This window comes from Molothrus aeneus, chromosome 3 (genome assembly GCF_037042795.1).
Source record: "Molothrus aeneus isolate 106 chromosome 3, BPBGC_Maene_1.0, whole genome shotgun sequence".
Classification (NCBI taxonomy): Eukaryota; Metazoa; Chordata; class Aves; order Passeriformes; family Icteridae; genus Molothrus; species Molothrus aeneus.
In genome coordinates this window covers 99057966-99076546 of record NC_089648.1, presented here as the reverse complement: position 1 = coordinate 99076546, position 18581 = coordinate 99057966, and the positions used below count along the sequence as shown (strand labels likewise).

The 18581-nt window shown below is 38.2% G+C and overlaps 1 protein-coding gene across 4 annotated transcripts in view; it reads right to left on the bottom strand.

Moving 5' to 3' along the window:
- Positions 1-13202: 13202 nt before the first annotated feature.
- Positions 13203-18581, bottom strand: part of KHDRBS2 (KH RNA binding domain containing, signal transduction associated 2) — a 336355-nt gene continuing 330976 nt past the window's right edge. For all 4 annotated transcript variants that reach the window (XR_010783412.1, XR_010783411.1, XR_010783413.1 and 1 more), the window contains one exon: positions 13203-13466. The gene's annotated coding sequence lies outside the window, so the exon portion shown is untranslated. The remainder of the gene's footprint in view (positions 13467-18581) is intronic.

Sequence of the window (18581 nt, the reverse complement as noted above, 5' to 3'; positions counted from 1 at the left end):
ATGTTGGCTTTGGGGATAAAGTAAATCATACACTTTTGGCTTGGCTGTTTATCATTCATGCAGTATCCCATTGTTAGAATTCCTTGAACCAACTAAGGGTTTATAACTGCTTATTTAAGACTGCATTTCAGAGTCCTCAATATAGCATAACAATATGTTATGCTTGTGAATACTCCAATACATTAGTTCCTGAATCTTATTATGGGGTGAATGTTTTCAATGTTTTTTCCTTTCATCTTCTTGAGCTGTGTCAGTAGTAATTTCCAGTTTATTTTTAGGGGCATTCGACAACCTACTGAGACAAGACACAGTGAAGTGAATTCTCATTCTAAATGCAATGTACTTTAAAATAAATTTCAGTGTTTTCTTATGGAGAAAAAGTAGAAGCATAGCAATGCCAGACACTTTAAAAAGGTAAACTTTCATGTAAAAATTTTAAAGTGCATCCTTAGATTTAGACACAAAATATCTGCTTAAGAAACTAAATCCCCCAAATACATAAGAAGGCCAAAACCAGCTGTGTAATGAGTGTAAGAAACTGTGGCAATATTTCAAGGTCAAGTGTCTTGCACTTTGTAAATCTATCATACCTCTTAAAAGTTCCACTTTTGCTTTTCTTCTCAGTCTGTGTTTATCGTGTTGAATAGCTCATGAATACTCAAGAAAATTGAATTTGACAATCGTGAAGAAAGCTGTAGCAAAAAGGCAAGGTGCCTTTTACCTGCTGTGGCGTAGCTGTACACTTACTGAATCACAGAACATATCATAGAATGCTTTGGGTTGGAAGAGACCTTAAAAATAATCAAATTCCAACCCCCATACTGTGGGCAGGGACATCTTCCCCTAGGCCAGGTTGCTCAGAGTCCCATCCAACCTGGCCTTGAGCACTTCCAGGGATGGGGCATCCACAGCTTCCCTGAACAACCTGTTCCAGTGCCTCACAGTAAAGAATTTCTTCTCTATATTGTTATGGATCAAGCTGGAGCTTCAGACAAGCCCTGCCTAAAGCTAAGATTTTTGGCAGCAGCTTGAATCTAGGTGTCCCACACCTAAAATCATTCCAGCTTTTAAATTCTAAGCATGGCAGATCAGGTCTAGTATAAATTGAGTTATTTATTGAATAGACAGGAGATATCAGAGAAGAGGCTTTAAACAAAGTTATTTACTCCACAGTGTAAAACACAAGAACTATTAGCAGATTACATAAAACAGTGCATTATCAAGGTACCTATATTATAGCTAGGAAAGAAATAGAATATATTAGGAATCAATGTGACTTAACCACTGAAATGATGATAGTGTACAATGAGTCCTTTAACTCAAACCTTGAGGGAATAACCACAAAACTGGTGCCCAAGAGCCCCCCACAGATTCCCATGGAACGTGCAGAAGATTTCTGCTTTGGGAAAACTTGGCTTTTGTAGTTTGTAGAATGACGTGTCTGTCAGTCAGAAATTCCAGTTTATCTTTCCACATCTGCTTTCACAGCAAGATGTTCACTGTTAGCTGAAAACATCAATTCCATGACACTGAAATAGCTCCCTACAAGACAGACTATCTTGATTGAGTTATTTCACCAAGGCTTATGTGAGGCTTGTGAGAGTGAGATGCCCTGGGTTATTTCATTATCTAACAAGCAACAGAGAAGCTTTCCTAGGGGGAAGGGAGGGGGGGGGTTTAGGTGAGATGCCCTGCTACATGTATCTAATCTAAACCCACCTTTGTTCAGTTTAAAGCCATCCCCCCCTTTGTTCTGTCACTAAACACTAAAAATGTCCCTTTCCAGCTTTCTTGTAGCCCTGCTTAAAATACTGGGACCCTGCTAGATGTCTCCTTGATCCTTCTCTCCTCCACGCAGAACAGCCCCAACTCTCTTAACCTGTCTTCACTGGAGAGGTACTCCAGCCCTCTGATCATCTTTGTGGCCTCCTCTGGACCTGTTCCAACTGGTCCATGTCTTTCTTGTGCTGAGGACACCAGAGCTGGACACAGCACTCCAGGTTGGGTCTCATGAGGGCAGAGCAGAGGGGCTGAATCACCTCCCTTGAGCTGCTGGCTGCTCCTCTTGATGAAGTCCAGGATGCTTTTGGCTTTCTGGGCTGTGAGTGCACATTGCTGCCTCTTGTCTTGCTTCTCATCCACCAACACCCCCAGGCTCTTCTCCTCAAGGATGTTCTCAACCCATTCTCCAGCCAGCCTATACTTGTGCTGGGCACTGCCCCATGCAAGACCTTGCACCTGGCCTTGCTGAACTTCATGAGGTTCTCACAGCCCCACCTCTCAAGCCTGTCCAGGTCTCTCTGATGCTTTCCCTTCCCTCCAGCCTGTCAGCCACATCTCACATTGCTTGAGGTTGTCAGCAAACTGCTAAGGGTGCACTTGATCCCACTGTCCATGTCCCTGACAAAGGTGTCAAACAGCATCAGTACCAACCTCTGAGGGATGCCAGCCATCACTGCTCTCCACCTGGACACTGAGTAATTGATTACAACACCTGAGTGCAACCATCCAGCCAATTTGTCCATCTGTTAAATCCATGTCTCTCCAGTTAGAGACAAAGATGTTTGACGTTAAGGAACAGGTCAAATGCTTTGCATAAATTTAGATGAGCTTTAATTAAAATTAAAATATGCCCCATCCCTATTTTTTATAGTTTAAAACTCAAGCTCCTCGTAGGTGCTTATTAGCAAGACACTTTTTTCCTTAATCCACTTGTTTTCAGTTGAGGAAATACCATAACATGTACATGTCATGGCACAAGAGGAGAATTAGATCTTGGTATCACACAGGAGCTGCAGCCAAAAACTAACTTCATTCTCTCCTATGTATTACATTATCTGTTCACACACGTGGTTAGATTGGTTGTCACAGCCTTAAATATCCTTTCCTCATCTGTTTGCTGTGTTACTAACATCACCTGAATTGGTTTTTGTTTTGTTGTTTAAACATCACGTTTAGGCACACTGTATTTACTTCTCATTTGGTTGCATGCTATTGCATACTTGGAAGAGTCAAGTCTTAAGTAAAAGCATTGGGAAATCAGAGAATGTCACAAAAAATTCTCTTTCTGTTTCATGGAGAATGCTGTGCTCTGCAGTTTTAGTGAAAATTCCTGAAGCATGAACAGGTGGTTCAGACTGAGTTTTCTCAAAATCTATGCTTTGACAGAAGAGGCTGTAAATGAGATGTGATTTTTCTGTCTGAAATATTTTAAAGGTTTTTTTGAAGTCTCTGACACCTGTACACCCCCTGTCATGACAACTGAAGTACACTCAACTAGTAATTAATAAGAATGCTAGGTAACCATCTGGTGAGAAGATTCCTAGGTCTTGCGTCTATATAAAATAGATCAAGAGTATCTTCAAAAACCAGCGTGGAAGGAAGAAGAGCAGAAGATTCACTGGTTCAAATCAGCTGAGTAGAGGGTGCCAGTGAGCCACAGACAGACCATGCTGAGTTCAGCCCAAAGGTGAAGCTCTGGTGGTGGCTAGTAGCAGAAGCACAAGGACAGTGTCTAAATGATGGCAGACACAGAAGGATCTTTCCCTCAGTCCACTTGCTTCTGGCAAAACCGAGGGGCACTACCTCACTAAAGGAATGATTTATGGTTGTTGGGTAAAGTGGCTTTCTGATAGTCACAGGGAAATTCTGCATGATTCCTTCTCAGCACCAGAGCTACGGTGATGCTTTAGTGCCACAGTGAGTCCAACATTTACCCAGACGTGCAGCCTTCATTCCTATCTGCAAGCAGTGGCAAGAGTCAAATGGAATTATTTGACTGATACCAAAGATGAGACAGGCTTTTTAGGCTAGTACTGTAACAGCCAAAGAAATTCTATGTGCAGCTCTCTTCCTCATTCTTCAGAACCTAACTGAATTACAGATCTTTGAGGAGATATTTTAAGGGGTTTTGTACAGTGTGGACTCTTGGCATTGAAGTGGCTTTATTGCAGAGAAAAGTTTAACTATTTTTCTGATTTTTTAAAGTAAAACAGAATCCAGCAGCTCTTTGTAAGGATAATTACATGGAGAGGGTTTGTCTGAAGTGTGTTTCAGAGAAATAAAATACTCCTCAAATAACACTTTATGGTCTTCAGTTTTGGGAACTTTTAGATTCTCTGAGTGAGACACTTTAATCAGAAATAGAATTATGTAAACCCAGTCCTTGAAAGATCCCATTTTTAATACATAGAAAGAAATTATTTAATGTTTAAGATTACAAAATAATATGAGCATTACTCAAAAAAAGTAGTCTTATGGACCTTCCTGTTTTAAGATAATAAATGTAAATTTGGCCAGATTTTACTGAGCATTGTTACAAAGTTTTGATGATCAATGGAACTTTAAAGGAGTAGAGAAGCAACTTAAACCACTGGTAACACCATTAGGCATTTATTTGACTTGGGATGTCATAATTCAGAAATAAGATGAAGTAAAATTAGGGGTTTCTTTTTAAAATACCCAAGTGACAATGCTCAGGACATAACTAAGCTACACTAGAAAAGAGGATGCCTGTTAGAGCACATGAATGCAAGAGTCCAAAAATTGCTCAAAAGAAGGAAAATATTTTTTACTATTAGAGGCAAAAGAATTTATGTCACATTATCAAGAAAATTTGAACATTATTGCTTTTTACATAGTGAAAATGTGAATGAATGTTACAAACAAAAATTGTAGCCATGTGTTCCATAAATTAAAGAAAAAAAAATATTTCTTGTAAGAAAACATCAGCCCTAAACAAGTGCTGTTAACAACTCATTTGAGCTCAGGTTGGCTACTTTTAGAACTTCTGCAGGTCCTGTTGTGCATCCTAATGGCTGAGAAATTGAGATTTAATGAAAAATTGGTGTATAGGAATGAAAAAATTCAAGCAGTTTTGGGGGAGGTGGATGCAATTTAATTTAATTTTTCTTCTTGTGATGAATTAAAAGCCATCTAAACCACCATAAGATCGTCTACTTGTTATTCTGGACATTCAAATGATGAAGAAATTCAGTTGCAAGAAGTTTTGTGCTTAAAATCAAATTATTCTGTAAGATCAAAATGATATAGTGTCTGCCTCCACCCTTCTGCTGATCATGAATCTGGCTTGCTAGAGCTCCTTGATTAATAACTGCTACATTTTTAGATGTAATTTCAAAATACTGCTTTGGTCATTCTAAATGATGAAAATATTTGGAATGTTGCTGTAGTGCTGACTGGTGATTCAGAGTAGGTTGGCCTTTTGTGTTGGCATCCCTGATCAGGATAGAATTTTTACTGGTAGCTGTTGGGACAATTCTCCTGTTTAATGCAGTATTTTTATATAGAAAATAAAATGTGTGAAGCTAATAACTTCTGTCTGCTCAATGTAAGGCAGACCTGGCAGCAGTTGTGATATGAAGGCAAGGGGAAAGTAACCAGGAAGGATCTGAATAGTGTCTGCATCACACCAAGGTTGACTGTACTCATCTCCTTCCTCCTCACACCACCACAGACCATTCCTGGGCAACGTAGGGCAGCTATTTCCAGGCTGGGGCACAAAGACCTGCCAATGGTAAACATTAGAGAGAGCCAGTTATGTGATAGGTTTTCAAGGGTTGGAGTTAACTGAGCTGACATTAGTCCTTTAAATCATATCATTGTGCTAAACTCCCAAGAGAAACAGTAAGTGTTTAATTTCAAATATGATATTTCAGAAGATGGCATTTGTAAACAAATTATTATATAGACATTATATCTCCTAAAATGGCATGCTTTGTCACTAAATCAGACTGAATTTAGTATCTTTTCCTCAAGCATCAGGAAGAATGTCCTTATTTCAGATCTTGTGATATTTGAAGTTCAGGAAAGAGGAATTGAAAATACTAAGTCATATGTATACTAATTGTGCTAGCACCCTGTACAAACCACAGTGTTTGAATTTCATAATTTAGTGGATCAGAATTTTTAATTAAAAATTAAGTAGCAGCTTAGTACTTCTTAAGATACAAACCATAAAAGAACATAAAAGAACCTAATGTGAAAAACCCTCTTAAAGGCCAAAACCTTCAAATTTTAAGAGGAAATCTTATGACATTGTTCATGTTGACTAGAATATTTATAATATATAAATACTCAGTAAGAAATATAAAATTATATAAAAATATTGTAAGGAGACTGAACCCTAATTGCAGTCTTCCCTTATCTCCTGTTTGCTTGCCACTGTACAGACATGGCTGCTTTGGGCTCACTGTAATGAGTCTGGGCTACTCTTCTTGGCAGAGCAGCACAGGCTACTTTTCCCAACATCTGTTTGCCTGACAGGAGAGTTCCATTCCTTTCCTGTGCTCCTAACTAGGGGAAATCATCTCTGTGACTCCTGCTGGACAGCCAGAAACCAGACCCAATATTCGCCTTCTATTTTCTGAGCTGAGATGAGTGGTGAATAAAGAAATTAGGTCTCATTGCAGGGAAAAAACAAATCTAATCCAGTCATGCCTGGATGATGGAATAAGCCAGAAGGTCTCCCAGGATGGGGACTCGGGAGTCAAGAATTAAAAAATGATTACAGCAAGTGACTCATGATGTAAGGTGTTCTCAGGAACTTTCTCAGCTTCCTTTTAGGCACTGGCAGGAACTGCACTCGGTAAGACTAGCAGAGCATAGTAAGTCTTTACAAAATCATTTTCCTTAGCTAAAGCTTCTGGCTTGAAATGATAAAAGGGCAGCTATAGTTTAGCTCACAAAGCTGCTACATTTTAGTCAGAATGCAAGGAAATGTGGAGAGATTTAAAATAAGTAAGAGAAATTCAACATTTGAGGACTGGATTATACTAGGCATGTCAATCCTGCTTTTCATCATTCAGCTCATGTCTGAGCAATAAATATAAATAGGGATGCAAGGTAGTTTCTTCTGTCCACTGAATGGCTCAGGCTATTGTGCAGGTAATGAGAACAGTGTGGGATATAATTTTGGAATTGCATCAGGACCTGGTGGCTGATGTGATAATAAAGAAACTCCCACCTTCCTAGTTACCTTTGGCCATAGGTCTCTTTAACCCGTGGAAAAACTTTGCATCTTAATGCAATCATGCGGTCTTGTAAAATTTCAGAGTCTGGGCATAAAGAACATTCCACTGACTCACCCCTCACCTGCCTCCTCACCTGTTTTTGCTGTTGCAGACACTGTGGACCTGCCCATGGACCCTGGGTCACATGCAGTCCTCAGTGTTTGGGGCCCCTGGGCTCGATATGTTTTTAATATGCAGTCCCAGCATGGCAGAAAGGTGCCATTAGCCGCATGTGGAGTCAACAGCAGAGCTGTGGGAGCAAAGAAATGCTTCCAGCAAGTCCATTTGTATCTCTGCTGCAGTTTAAAGCAGCAGGTATTCTTCTGTCATATGAGAATGTGTGTACAGTGTCATGCCATAGCACTGGATGCAACATTCTTTTCTGTGTTTGGAAAAAGAACATTCTCCTCAGCTTCAGTGATACCTTGCAAATCTTCACACCATGGATTTTAGCTAGGAGCCTCAGCTCCCAGCTCACCTGGATTCCAAAACACACACTCACCCCCAAAGACTTCTGAGTCATGAAAAAACCTATACATGAGGCCCTAAGTGCTGGCTTGCAATTTTTTGTGATGGGAAATTTTTGTTGTGGTACCTGGCAAAAGTCGGGGCCCAGTGAGGTACCACCTGGCAGTGCCAAGGCCTATGGGACAGGACAAGTTTGGGACCTAACATGTTTTTAGGGATGTGGACACCCTTTCTACCAGGCCTGGTGTTTCTGGCACAAAACATCATGGGATCACTTCAGTTTGCTTTATAAAGGATGAGTTGGCACTTGTCAGTGAGCTCAGCAACCTCTAAATTGGAGATGTCCTTCACACACAAGTAGTTCTCTTCCTCTACAGCAGTCCTGAAAGGGGACTGTGGATGGCCAAGGAGGCTTTCAGCAGGTAGACAAATTTTGTTCCTTTCTATTTGTATGGATAATTTGTCTTAAGACCAGTAATGACAAGAGTGTACTTGGTATCATATTCTTTCCTTCCCAAGCAAGCTATTTTTGGAAGGTAATGTGCAGCTCAGACTGATGGACCATGCTGTCACAGTCTGATTTCAGTCAAAGGATTTATGCTTTGTATTCCCACATCCTCTTGTCTTTTTCAGTTCTCCCTAACGAGAACGCTCTTGCAGCTAAAGGCAGGAAGAAATCTGTCACGTACACAGCTCTCCCTCCAGCACGCCTTCCCCCTCTCTTCATCTTGCTCTCTCTCCTTTAATTGGGCTAGAGAGAAAGCATTTAGCATTTTCTCTCCCCCTTTCCCCTCATTAGGCTAACGATGACATATTCTGTTTCCAGAGTGTCTGTGGGAGCACAGGATAGCAGCCACTGCTCACTGTTAACACTGGAGGACAAAAAAGCTGGTGGCTTCATCCAGAATTTATGTAGATGCATGTAAATGAGAAGGTATTTCCTTGGGATCAGATGTAATACACAAGTGAAAAATCAATGGGGAGAATTTCAGACTCTTGCTTAGTGGTGTTTTGAGCCTCCTATAATCTTCCAACCTTGGTGTTTTGAGTGTTGATACTATCTTATAACCTTGTTGTTCCTAATGGAAGTACATTCTTCCTCAGATACAGACAAACCTTGGGCTTTTTACATATTTTCTCAGTGCTTTAAGATTTATATTGCCTGATTTCATTTATCACTTTTCTAGGGATTTTTTTTCTCACTTTTATCCATCTACTGACCAACATATGTGCAATAAATTCAACATCTTTTCCATACACATGAAATTAGAACTGTTCTCTTTCTTTTTATCCAGCCTTCCTACTTTTTATTTACTTCCTTTGTTTATTGTCCTTCCTTCCCTCCTACCTGCCTGCCTTTCTTTCTTCACTTTGGAAAAAGGTAGTAATGAGCTCTAATAACATCTCTATACTTCAGTTACTGCTGCTTATTGCAATCAAACTAATCACCCTTACTTGTCTACAGAGCTAAAAAAAATATTAACTGATAATTAACCTACAAACAGTACAGGTTTCTATACACTAAAGGAAAATTAGTTTTAATTGCAGGTTTGGACAAGATAGGCTGAGGTGACAGAAGAAACTGCATTTAATGCAACTGTATTTACAGTAGGCTGAATGATGTATAAATGCAAAATGGAAATATTCAATAGTCACTGCCTGCAACTCATTTAATAGAATTATTAAGAAACAAAAGTTCCTATAAATTTGAATCCTGATATTTAATGTGTCTATTGGCTTCCATTAGAAATGTTTAAATACTTTAGAACACTGATCAGTTAGCAAAACCTCATATTATGTCTGAGAGTGACACAAATAATAGGACCTTCATACAAAAGAATAAACTGAAGCACAGAGTAAAAGTGGGTACTAGAACTTTACAGAATCACAGTTGTATCTAAAATTAACTAAAATTAAGAAAATATTGTGTGAAACAGGAGCTCTATGTGGGTCATGTGTAGTTTCTCCTTTAGAACAGCATTTGGTTTTGATCTCCTTTTGTCTTCTTCCACCCAAGCCAAAGCTCTCAGGCTCTTCTCCTGGCCAGCATCAGTTGCAGGCTTTGCTGTCCCTGAGGGGTGTCTAACCCTCTGTGCAGAGGTGTTGCCTCCAGAGAGATGCCACAGTAATATCCATGCTCACAGACATTTCAGGCAAATAGAGCATCAGGACCTGACTGTGTTCCAGGAAATATGTGCAAAACTAAGGATGGTTTAAGTGAAGGATGAGCTGAGCCCTGCATCCCAAGCCAGCAGACTTTGCAAGGAAGCCTCTGTGCGGATTCAGTGGCCTCTCTGCTGAGACTGTCAACAAAGGTGCCAATTAGTGCCAATTGTGATGATGATTTTTGTGATGCCAGCACCTGTCCACTATGAACTGGACTGTGATTACCCTCACATTTCCCATTAGATGCTGAGCAGCTGTCAGGTGGTAGCAGAGCTGAATGATGTATTGGGTTCTGTGCAAATCAGCAAGTCAGACAGGCTGTACTGTCTCTAAAATGCCTTTCACGTCAAATTATTTTAATCTCTCTTTAATAATGCAACTGACTTTGTTCCTTTGACTTTAGTCTGTTTTCTAGCTCATGGATTGTTATTCATATAATACCAAGTAACATTGTATGACAAAACAAATTCAAATGCAAGTATAACAAGAATTTGAGCTACAGGCGCAAAAATCACACTTGCAAAAAGGTATTTACACAGCCTTTTAGAGGCAATAAATTCTGTAATTGTAAAGCTATCTGACTTTGGCACAACATCAGCTTGATAAACAGAGACCTGTACAGAGGCATGTTTGCAGTGGACATGCACAGTTTTTAATGTATGCAGATTTTAATACTGATTACCAGTTCAGTTTGGAGAACAAAAGCAGATTTTATATGCAGATGCAAACCAGGTATGCATGCACATGTGTGCTGAGATCCTGACCAGGAGACCATTGCTGCTAGGGGAGTTAGTGTCTCACAGCCATTGTCCCAAACAGGCCCAGGCCTGCCCTGATGTGCTGTGCACACAAAATGTGCTGTGCACACAGCACGAGCTCCAGGTCTGTGCTGTGCTCTGCACATCCTTGCCTGCAGGACAAGCTTGGCTGGATGATTGTAATGAAGTAACCTGTGGGCAGCTGCCACTGGGTCACACCAACTCCTTGCCTTTGTCTAAAGCAGCAGCAACAAATTCCCATGTGTGTATCCTTTTTTTTTTTGACAGTGAAAATGATTAATGGAGTTATTTTGTTTTAAGAAAACCTTACAGGAACTCAAAAGACTGAAATATTGGGTAACCTTTACACAGACAGGATCTGCACAGGATACTGAGCCTGCATGGAGGCTCATTGAGTGGTGCATAACTTGGGCTCCCCAGCACCTGAACGGATGGATGTAAGATCATCTGTGCTAACCTTTTTTCCTTTAAAGTGTTAGCTGCAATAAAGGTTTAAATATTTAAACCATGTTTCACAGAGTCTGAGTGTCCTTGTTACTGGGATTACAATGATCCAGCAACTCCTGGCACAAAATACTATTTGTGGGAATGTGTGTGCTGCACATAGCCTGTTGTGCTTTGATGTGTCTCTTTTGTGATCTTGCTTCAATATGACACCTTTCCATCAGCCTCATCTTTTTTGTTTGTCAGTTTTGTTTGGCTGTTGATTTACTGAATGTACCTCACAAAGGCGTACATGATCCTTGTACTTGGAGATGTTCTCATGGGTTCACGGGCACAACATCACATGCAAAACTCATATTCACCATCCTCACTGAAGAAAGACTTCATGGAAATGTCCAAACCCCACATTATTTATTGGAAACAATTGATAAAAGGAGGTGTCTCCTAAAGCTCAAGTTCAAGCTTTTTTATTGGTTCATAAGATGCACTTGATTATTTTGGTAATTTTTGAAAAAAGTATGACTGTGATCACATAGTGAAAAAAAATCCATTTTATAGAGGAACTAAATAAGGCTGAACAATGTATTCAAGGTGTTCCCCATGTTAAATACTGTGTGACACAGCAACAACATTTTGCACAATCATGAGAATGAAAAACTGTATAAAAAAACCCCAGTTCCTTCATCTGATACATTGGACTGACTCTCTAAGAAATCCTGGAGATATTTGTGGGACTACACATTGACTCTCCCCTCAAAACCCTGTATTTTTTATTCAGTCATGCCCTAAACATTATCTTTTAGAAGATGGATACAACTGCAAATATTTTATTTTTTTTTTCATAGCAAAAGTATATATGATCAGAGTTCTTAGCAATTATAAAAGATATAAATGATAAAAATTCACAGATTTATACTGTGAATAATAATTAGGAACTAAAAATAGTTTTATTTATTATTTTTGTATGTGGCATATTGGATGGCTGATATATTTGGTTAGGAAGAAGAAAAGAGCTATTTGTAGTAATTTCAGTTTCAAGGACTGTTAGCTTAATAACAAGGGACTTGATAGAAACTTGTATCTATTGGACTTTTTCTAGGCACACAGAAAGCATTAATTTCTGTAGGCACCTACGAAATAAACACCCATTAGGGATTTTTTCTGTAGTTTTGCAAATCCTTTGAAGTTTTGAAATAGATTGCACATTGCCAATGCATTGAAAAGCTATCCTACTTTATAGTTGTAAAACAAAGGATGAAAAATACATTTACAATCCCCAATGGAAAATAAAATTACTTAAAAAAAAGAAAATAGGAAAAAAAACCCAACAAGAATAATATATATACTTACAAGTATAATATATATACTTATCCATTCAGTCAAGATACTGAAAACATATTTTGGATATGGTTGTTTTGTCTCTCTTGACCAAAGCAGAATGTTTTTTCTCAGCAAGATGCTGCACATAATGTACCACAGACAAGTTTTTCTTCAAGATGGTGTGGGAAAAAGAGGTTCAACATGATTTCTAATTGTGAGCTTGTGCAAACCCATGTAGGTCTACTTCAGCCAGTAATACTTCAAGACTTTTTATCTTTGGAATGATATAAAATGTTCTCTTTAACAATTATTTATATCTTTAAAATCTATCTTGTTACATTTGTGGATAATACCACATTTATCATATCTCATGAGGACTGCATATAAGTAACTAGTACAGGGGCATGCTGTATACTTAATTTTTTCATTTTTAAGCACAGCACTTTTTCAGTTGCCATAATAAGATTTAACATGAGGACCCTGATGGTGTATTTTAGGGATGAAATTCAACACCCAGAAGGTTTTTCCCCCCTTAGACCTATAATCAAAAGGAAGAGTCTTCATGCAGATAATAATTTAAGGTAGGAAATTCTGACAGTTCTCATATTAAAACAGCCTGTTGGATACACTGCAAATTCCTTTGCCTTCAAAGAGTTCCATACCTTCAGAGACTCTCCAAAGCAGGACACATGCCATGTGTTGTGTGTTGGAATACATTATCTCTGTTCTTAGGTTATTCAAAGTGAAGCTGGAAAATCTGTATTTTCAGCAGTGCTGATGCAGTACATTATTTCCTGCAGTTCAACATATCAAGCAAAACTTGGTGCACTGTGCACCTTCTGTTAACATATCTTCCCATGTTCAAGACTAGAAAATATTAATGGAAAATGGACCATATAAGCAGGAAAGTGTGTAGTAAAGGAACTGAAACAAATAGCATGCATGCTGGCTCTTTGCATGGCTTAGGTTTTTGAAATCTAGACAGAATTCACAGTTGAACTATTAAAGCAGAAAGGGATTTATTCTGTGTAGTTCCATCATCTTGTTACAATCTTTGTCATAGAAAAGGAAGCAAGAACCTTGTACCATTTCCAGTTCTTGTTTAATATCTTCTTCACAGGAAAATGCTGCCAGGATATTAAACTCATCTGTTCTTTTGGATAATAAGGATGTAATGTACCATTCTGACCTTTCCAAATGCTGTGTTTCAAATGACTGTTCATTAGATATTTTTTTTCTTGATTAAAGTCTCACTAACCTGTAGAAACAGAATGAAATAAAATTTAGTCAAGACATAGCATATCAAGCATGATCATAACAAAACCACACATTTGTATAGCTCAAGGGCTATAACAGATATTAACACTTTGCTGTGCTATATGATTGCTCTCTTCATTCATAACAAAGAAGCTAAAATGATATTTTTTAAAATTTTTGACATGCTAATTCGGAGTTGTAAGCTGAAGAACTTTTATTTGGTTCAAAGTTTAATTATGAGAATAAGAAATGCTCTGTTTCTGGTATCCTGTAGAAAAGTTTCAGAGATGAAGTCATAAGAGAACTGAATTATAACCCTCAAATGGAAATGCAATTAAATGATAAAATATATATGACTGAGGGCCAGATTCTGTTAACCTTATCCATTTTTTATTTAGATTCAGAAACAGATATTAAGGGCAGAAGAAATGATGCATTTAGTCTAAGCTCCTGCGTGGTGCCAAAATGTCATCTATCAGCCTCTGTAGCTTCTGAGTGAAGTGCAGCATATCTTTCTAAGAGACCCAGATGGCTTTGATGGTTGAAAGCTCTCATTGTTAATTTGGTGATGGGGGAACAGTCTGGAATTCTTGGCTCCAGCTAATTACACATTCCTTCCTCCTCAATGAGAGGGCTCTTTACTGTCAGGAATACTTTTTTGCCTGTAGGTACCTGAAGGCTGTAGTCAAGTTACTTCTCAGTCTTTTCTCGATTGATGTAATAGCTAAGAATCTATTTCACTATTGGTACATTGTCCTGTATTTTTTTTTAATTTTCAGAATTATTTTCTGTAGCCACTTTTGACTTTCCATACCTTTTTCAACAAACCATAAAGGCACATGGCTTTCCAGTAAATGTGACAAATGTGAAAAAGCTGTCAATTTCTGAATACTATTTACTATTTACTCTTACCAAGATTACATTGGTCATCAAATAGCATCCTATTCAAAGCTCATATCCGACTTACGTTGCTAATGACACCGTGTCCTTCTCAAAACCATAATTTTTCTGAATAACTCAGGATCAAAACATACTTAAACCAAAATGAATTATTAATGTAAACAAAAGATTAGATGCAAGCTGTTCCTTTTTGCACAATTAAAAATAAGTCAATACGCTACTCCCTTGTGTTCACAGTTTGATTATTTTATCTGTAAGTGTCTATATTAATGGGACTTTAAACTGGAACTTTAACACTTTAGGCTGGTTTCTACTTTCTTTTTAACAGTGAAGTGGTTTTGCCTACAGTTTAACCTCTGCTGAGGAGAACTGGCCAGCCTTGGGACTGATGCTACAGAATTACAGACACAGCAGTGATGAAATAACTGCTAATGGTGCTCCTGAGAGAGAATAACTCAGTGTTGGTGTGGATGTTATGAATGCCTCCTGAGGGACTGCACTATCTGTCAGACCAATTGCTTAGCTGTTGTTTACCTTTTCTGTCTGTGTAAGACATTTTAAAAAGCACTGGGTAAGAATCTGTTAGCACTTATGAAACCACAAGACAAAATAAGAAAAAAATATATTGTTGTATAAGGAAATTGCCCAGTCTGGACAGCAAATTTCTTTTAAGTGGTGTGTCTCATACTGACAAGTATTAAGAGATGAACATGGGGATGCAATGATAGGTAACAATTCACATGATTCTCTGTAGGAAAAACAGGTAACTATCATCCAGAGGAGCAACAGCCTGAAGTTCCATGTGTAATTTTTCCTCAGATACATATTTTTTTTCTGAGCCTGAACATCAGTATTAAGGAAAAGTACATTTCCCTAGAAAAGAAGCTGAGCTCTAGGAATTAGTTGTAGCTGCAGGTTATCCCAGTTGCTTTCTGCTACAATGCTGGATGCCAGGAGAAGGCAAGTCATCAGTCAGGAAAGGTTTACAATGAATAGATATGGTATTAACTATTTTCTCACTTTCAATTCATATAGACAGCTCAATATCAAAAGGAAGAAGCAAAGCCAAAGCAAGTAATTTAGGTCCTTTCAGAGATATAGTATCCCTATGGATGCACATGTGGTTAGCCAGGCAATGCACACACACACACACAAAGTGACTGAAATGTGAATTTACAACCTTTTCTAGTGTTTACATATTTGAACTAATGGTGTGGCACCTCAGCTGTCCCCTTCTGCCTGTGGTTGCTTTCAAGGACATTCTTATTGGAGGCATTAAAGACTAGATATATGAATTAATTACCATAATATAACCTCAAGTGACTACAGGAACCATGAGAACTTCCTGCTGAACCCAAAGATTCCTTGGAGGAAATATTTCTCCTCTTTCTTGGTAAACTACAATCCTTGGCATGCTTTCCTAGCAGGGCAGTACATGGGAAAAAGCCTGGAACTCCACAGCATTGTGCATGGTTACTTTACCTGTCTACATTTGGTAATCTGAATCTGTTTAAGGATCATGAATGTTTTGTTTTGGGCTATTATAAAACCAGCCACCCATACAATATGGCCATAAAACTCCTTCTCTTCTCAGATTGAGATTGCTGTCACTCACCCTATTCAAAGTGCTACATGGAGAACTACACAAATATATTTTATTGACAGCAGGATCAGGCATCTTCATTTTTCATCCCAATATTAAGCCTACATAAACTTTGGCATCATTGATTTTATGTTTTGTTTCCATGGGACTCTGAAGAAAGGGCCCAGAGAATAAGAAATGAACAAACATAATTTAAAATGAGGAGGAAGAAAAAGTGAAGTCCAATTGAACAAGTGTGTAAAATTGACATGTTATTTTGACAGCATTAACTAGTGACAGCTTGATTTTCAGAACATTCTATCTTTTACTTTGAAAAATAAAATTTAGGTAGTAAACCTAGTTTTCTTGACAGGCCCTTGAAGAAAGAATAAGGATTTTACGTGACAGATCTCATTGTGTTTATGAAATATTTTTTGTGTCCCCAAATATTTTACCTAAGCTAAGCTAAACCTATGATAACTAATTTAATTTTATCAATGGATTGTAATATTAAGGTTTTTCTTATTTTTCCTTTTTTTTTTCTCCCTTCTGGTTTCTTTTCTGCTTTTAAAGTCTTGGTTTTTTGAAATGTTGTACAATTTTCTCAATAATTAAGTAGCTGAGTCTCTTCTCCTAAGACATAAACTATATATGTATCCCATAGGAATCAGCTTTTCAGGTAGCTGGATAGATGTCTGGTAAAATCACATTCTCTTATGAAAAGGGAAACAGGTGAATATTGACAATAGGTTTCAGGGCATGCTTTTTTACTGCCAAGAATTTTGGATTTGTTATGACAGAGTAGGAATGAAGACAAACCCTTCATGTTTGCACAGATAAGAAGTAATTATTTTGATAATTTTGAAGTCATATGAAAATTCTAATGCACAGACCTAAAATTCAATATGCAACTTTCTTTGAAAACCTTCCCTTTTTATTAGAGTATAATGAAGTTTACTGTCCAGAAATTAATTACATGAAAATATAACTTGAAAGAATTTATTGAAACAATTAAAATTGCACTTAGAGGTATTTTACTGATTTTATTTTTTATTGTTTTTTAGCAGTTTCAAGGCATCAAACTCTTATAATGTAGACAATTCCAGTCTTCCCTGAAACTTATTTAGAATTTACTTCCCAGCCAGATAGATTTGTGAAATCAAAAAGGAAACAACTGAGTGTTCACTGAGTACCTGTCATGAGTGTGTGTAAAGCTAGGCAGAATTCAGAGGAAGTGTGACTGCTTCCCTGTCATCTTGCCCAAGGCAGCAGCTGGTGAGCGCCTCAAGCTCCGCAGAGGTTCAGAGATGTCACTGCCAGACCCAACTTCAGTCACCAATCCACCACCCTAAGGAGCAGAGGCTGCAGGAAAGCCCCTCACCAGGTAGGCTGACCTGGAGCACTTCGCTCTTTCACCTCCTGCTTTGGACCTGCAAAAGCTCCAACAACTTTTGGAGACCCTGGTATGAGGCTGGAAGCAGTGGCTGGAGTGTGGCTTGGGAAGAGTAAAACTGAAATCCATGAAACCCCAGCTTAATCATGGCTTGTCCTACTGGGATCCATAAAGCCCAAAACCACAGCACAAACCAGAAAAGGCAGACATTCCAAGATTGCTGCTTGTGCCCCTGGCTCTCAGCACCAACACCTAAATTTCATTCTCATTCTTCTCTAACTTTCAAGTGCTTTTCAATAGCTATGTATTTAATCTCTTCAAGAAAAAAAAACCATCATTTATCCAAAAAGAAATTACTTTGGAAAATAATTTCAAATTTCATTCCCTCAGCATTCCTATCAAAGCAGTTCACTCATTATTACAGCTTTAGTTTGTACAATGGAATATTCTGTACACATTCATTCTGTATTTCATATATATGCACTGTACATATGACAGACAACAATTCCAGGTCTGGTAAGGGTTTTCACTTAACAGTTATTGAACACAGTCCCTGGTGCAGTGGGATGCTAAAACTCTGTGTATAAAACCAAATAGATTTCAATGATGGTACTCACAAGCTTGTAATTTATATTTCCTCAAGTTCCTCCTTTCTCAGATCAATATACTCTTTTAAAGGGGTAAAATAAATATCCTTTCATTTATCTGATTCTTAAGGGCATCAAATCTCAGTTGCTTCATACTGCAGCACATGTGTACCATTGACCTGAAGGCTTGATTTCAAATCTTCTGAAGTCAGTGAACATCACTGAGGGTTTGTGCTTGCTTGAATTTAATCATCACTGTCCTTTGTGGTCACTATGCCAAAAAGTCACTGCATTTCCAGTCCTGAATAAAGAATGCTGGTCATGCACACAACACCGAAAGTGAAAAAATATGTGCTGGGAGGTCAACAATAAAGAATGAGGCTTTCCATTTTTTGGTAATCCAAACGTTTGTGTTTCTGATTTAGGGATTATAGTTCAGCAGATGCCAACTGTTTACATTTCAGGAAAGGTCCCTTTGGTATGTATGAAGGACTTGTCCCGAAGTGAGTCTGCTTGATCTCTATAAATATTTGCAGGCAGCGTGCTACTTTATTTGAATTAATAAAAATCGTGGAGATTTTTATTGGTACATAGACTGTACTCCACAGAACATCTTTGAACTGACCTGATGTAGCCCATTTATTAAACTGTCTG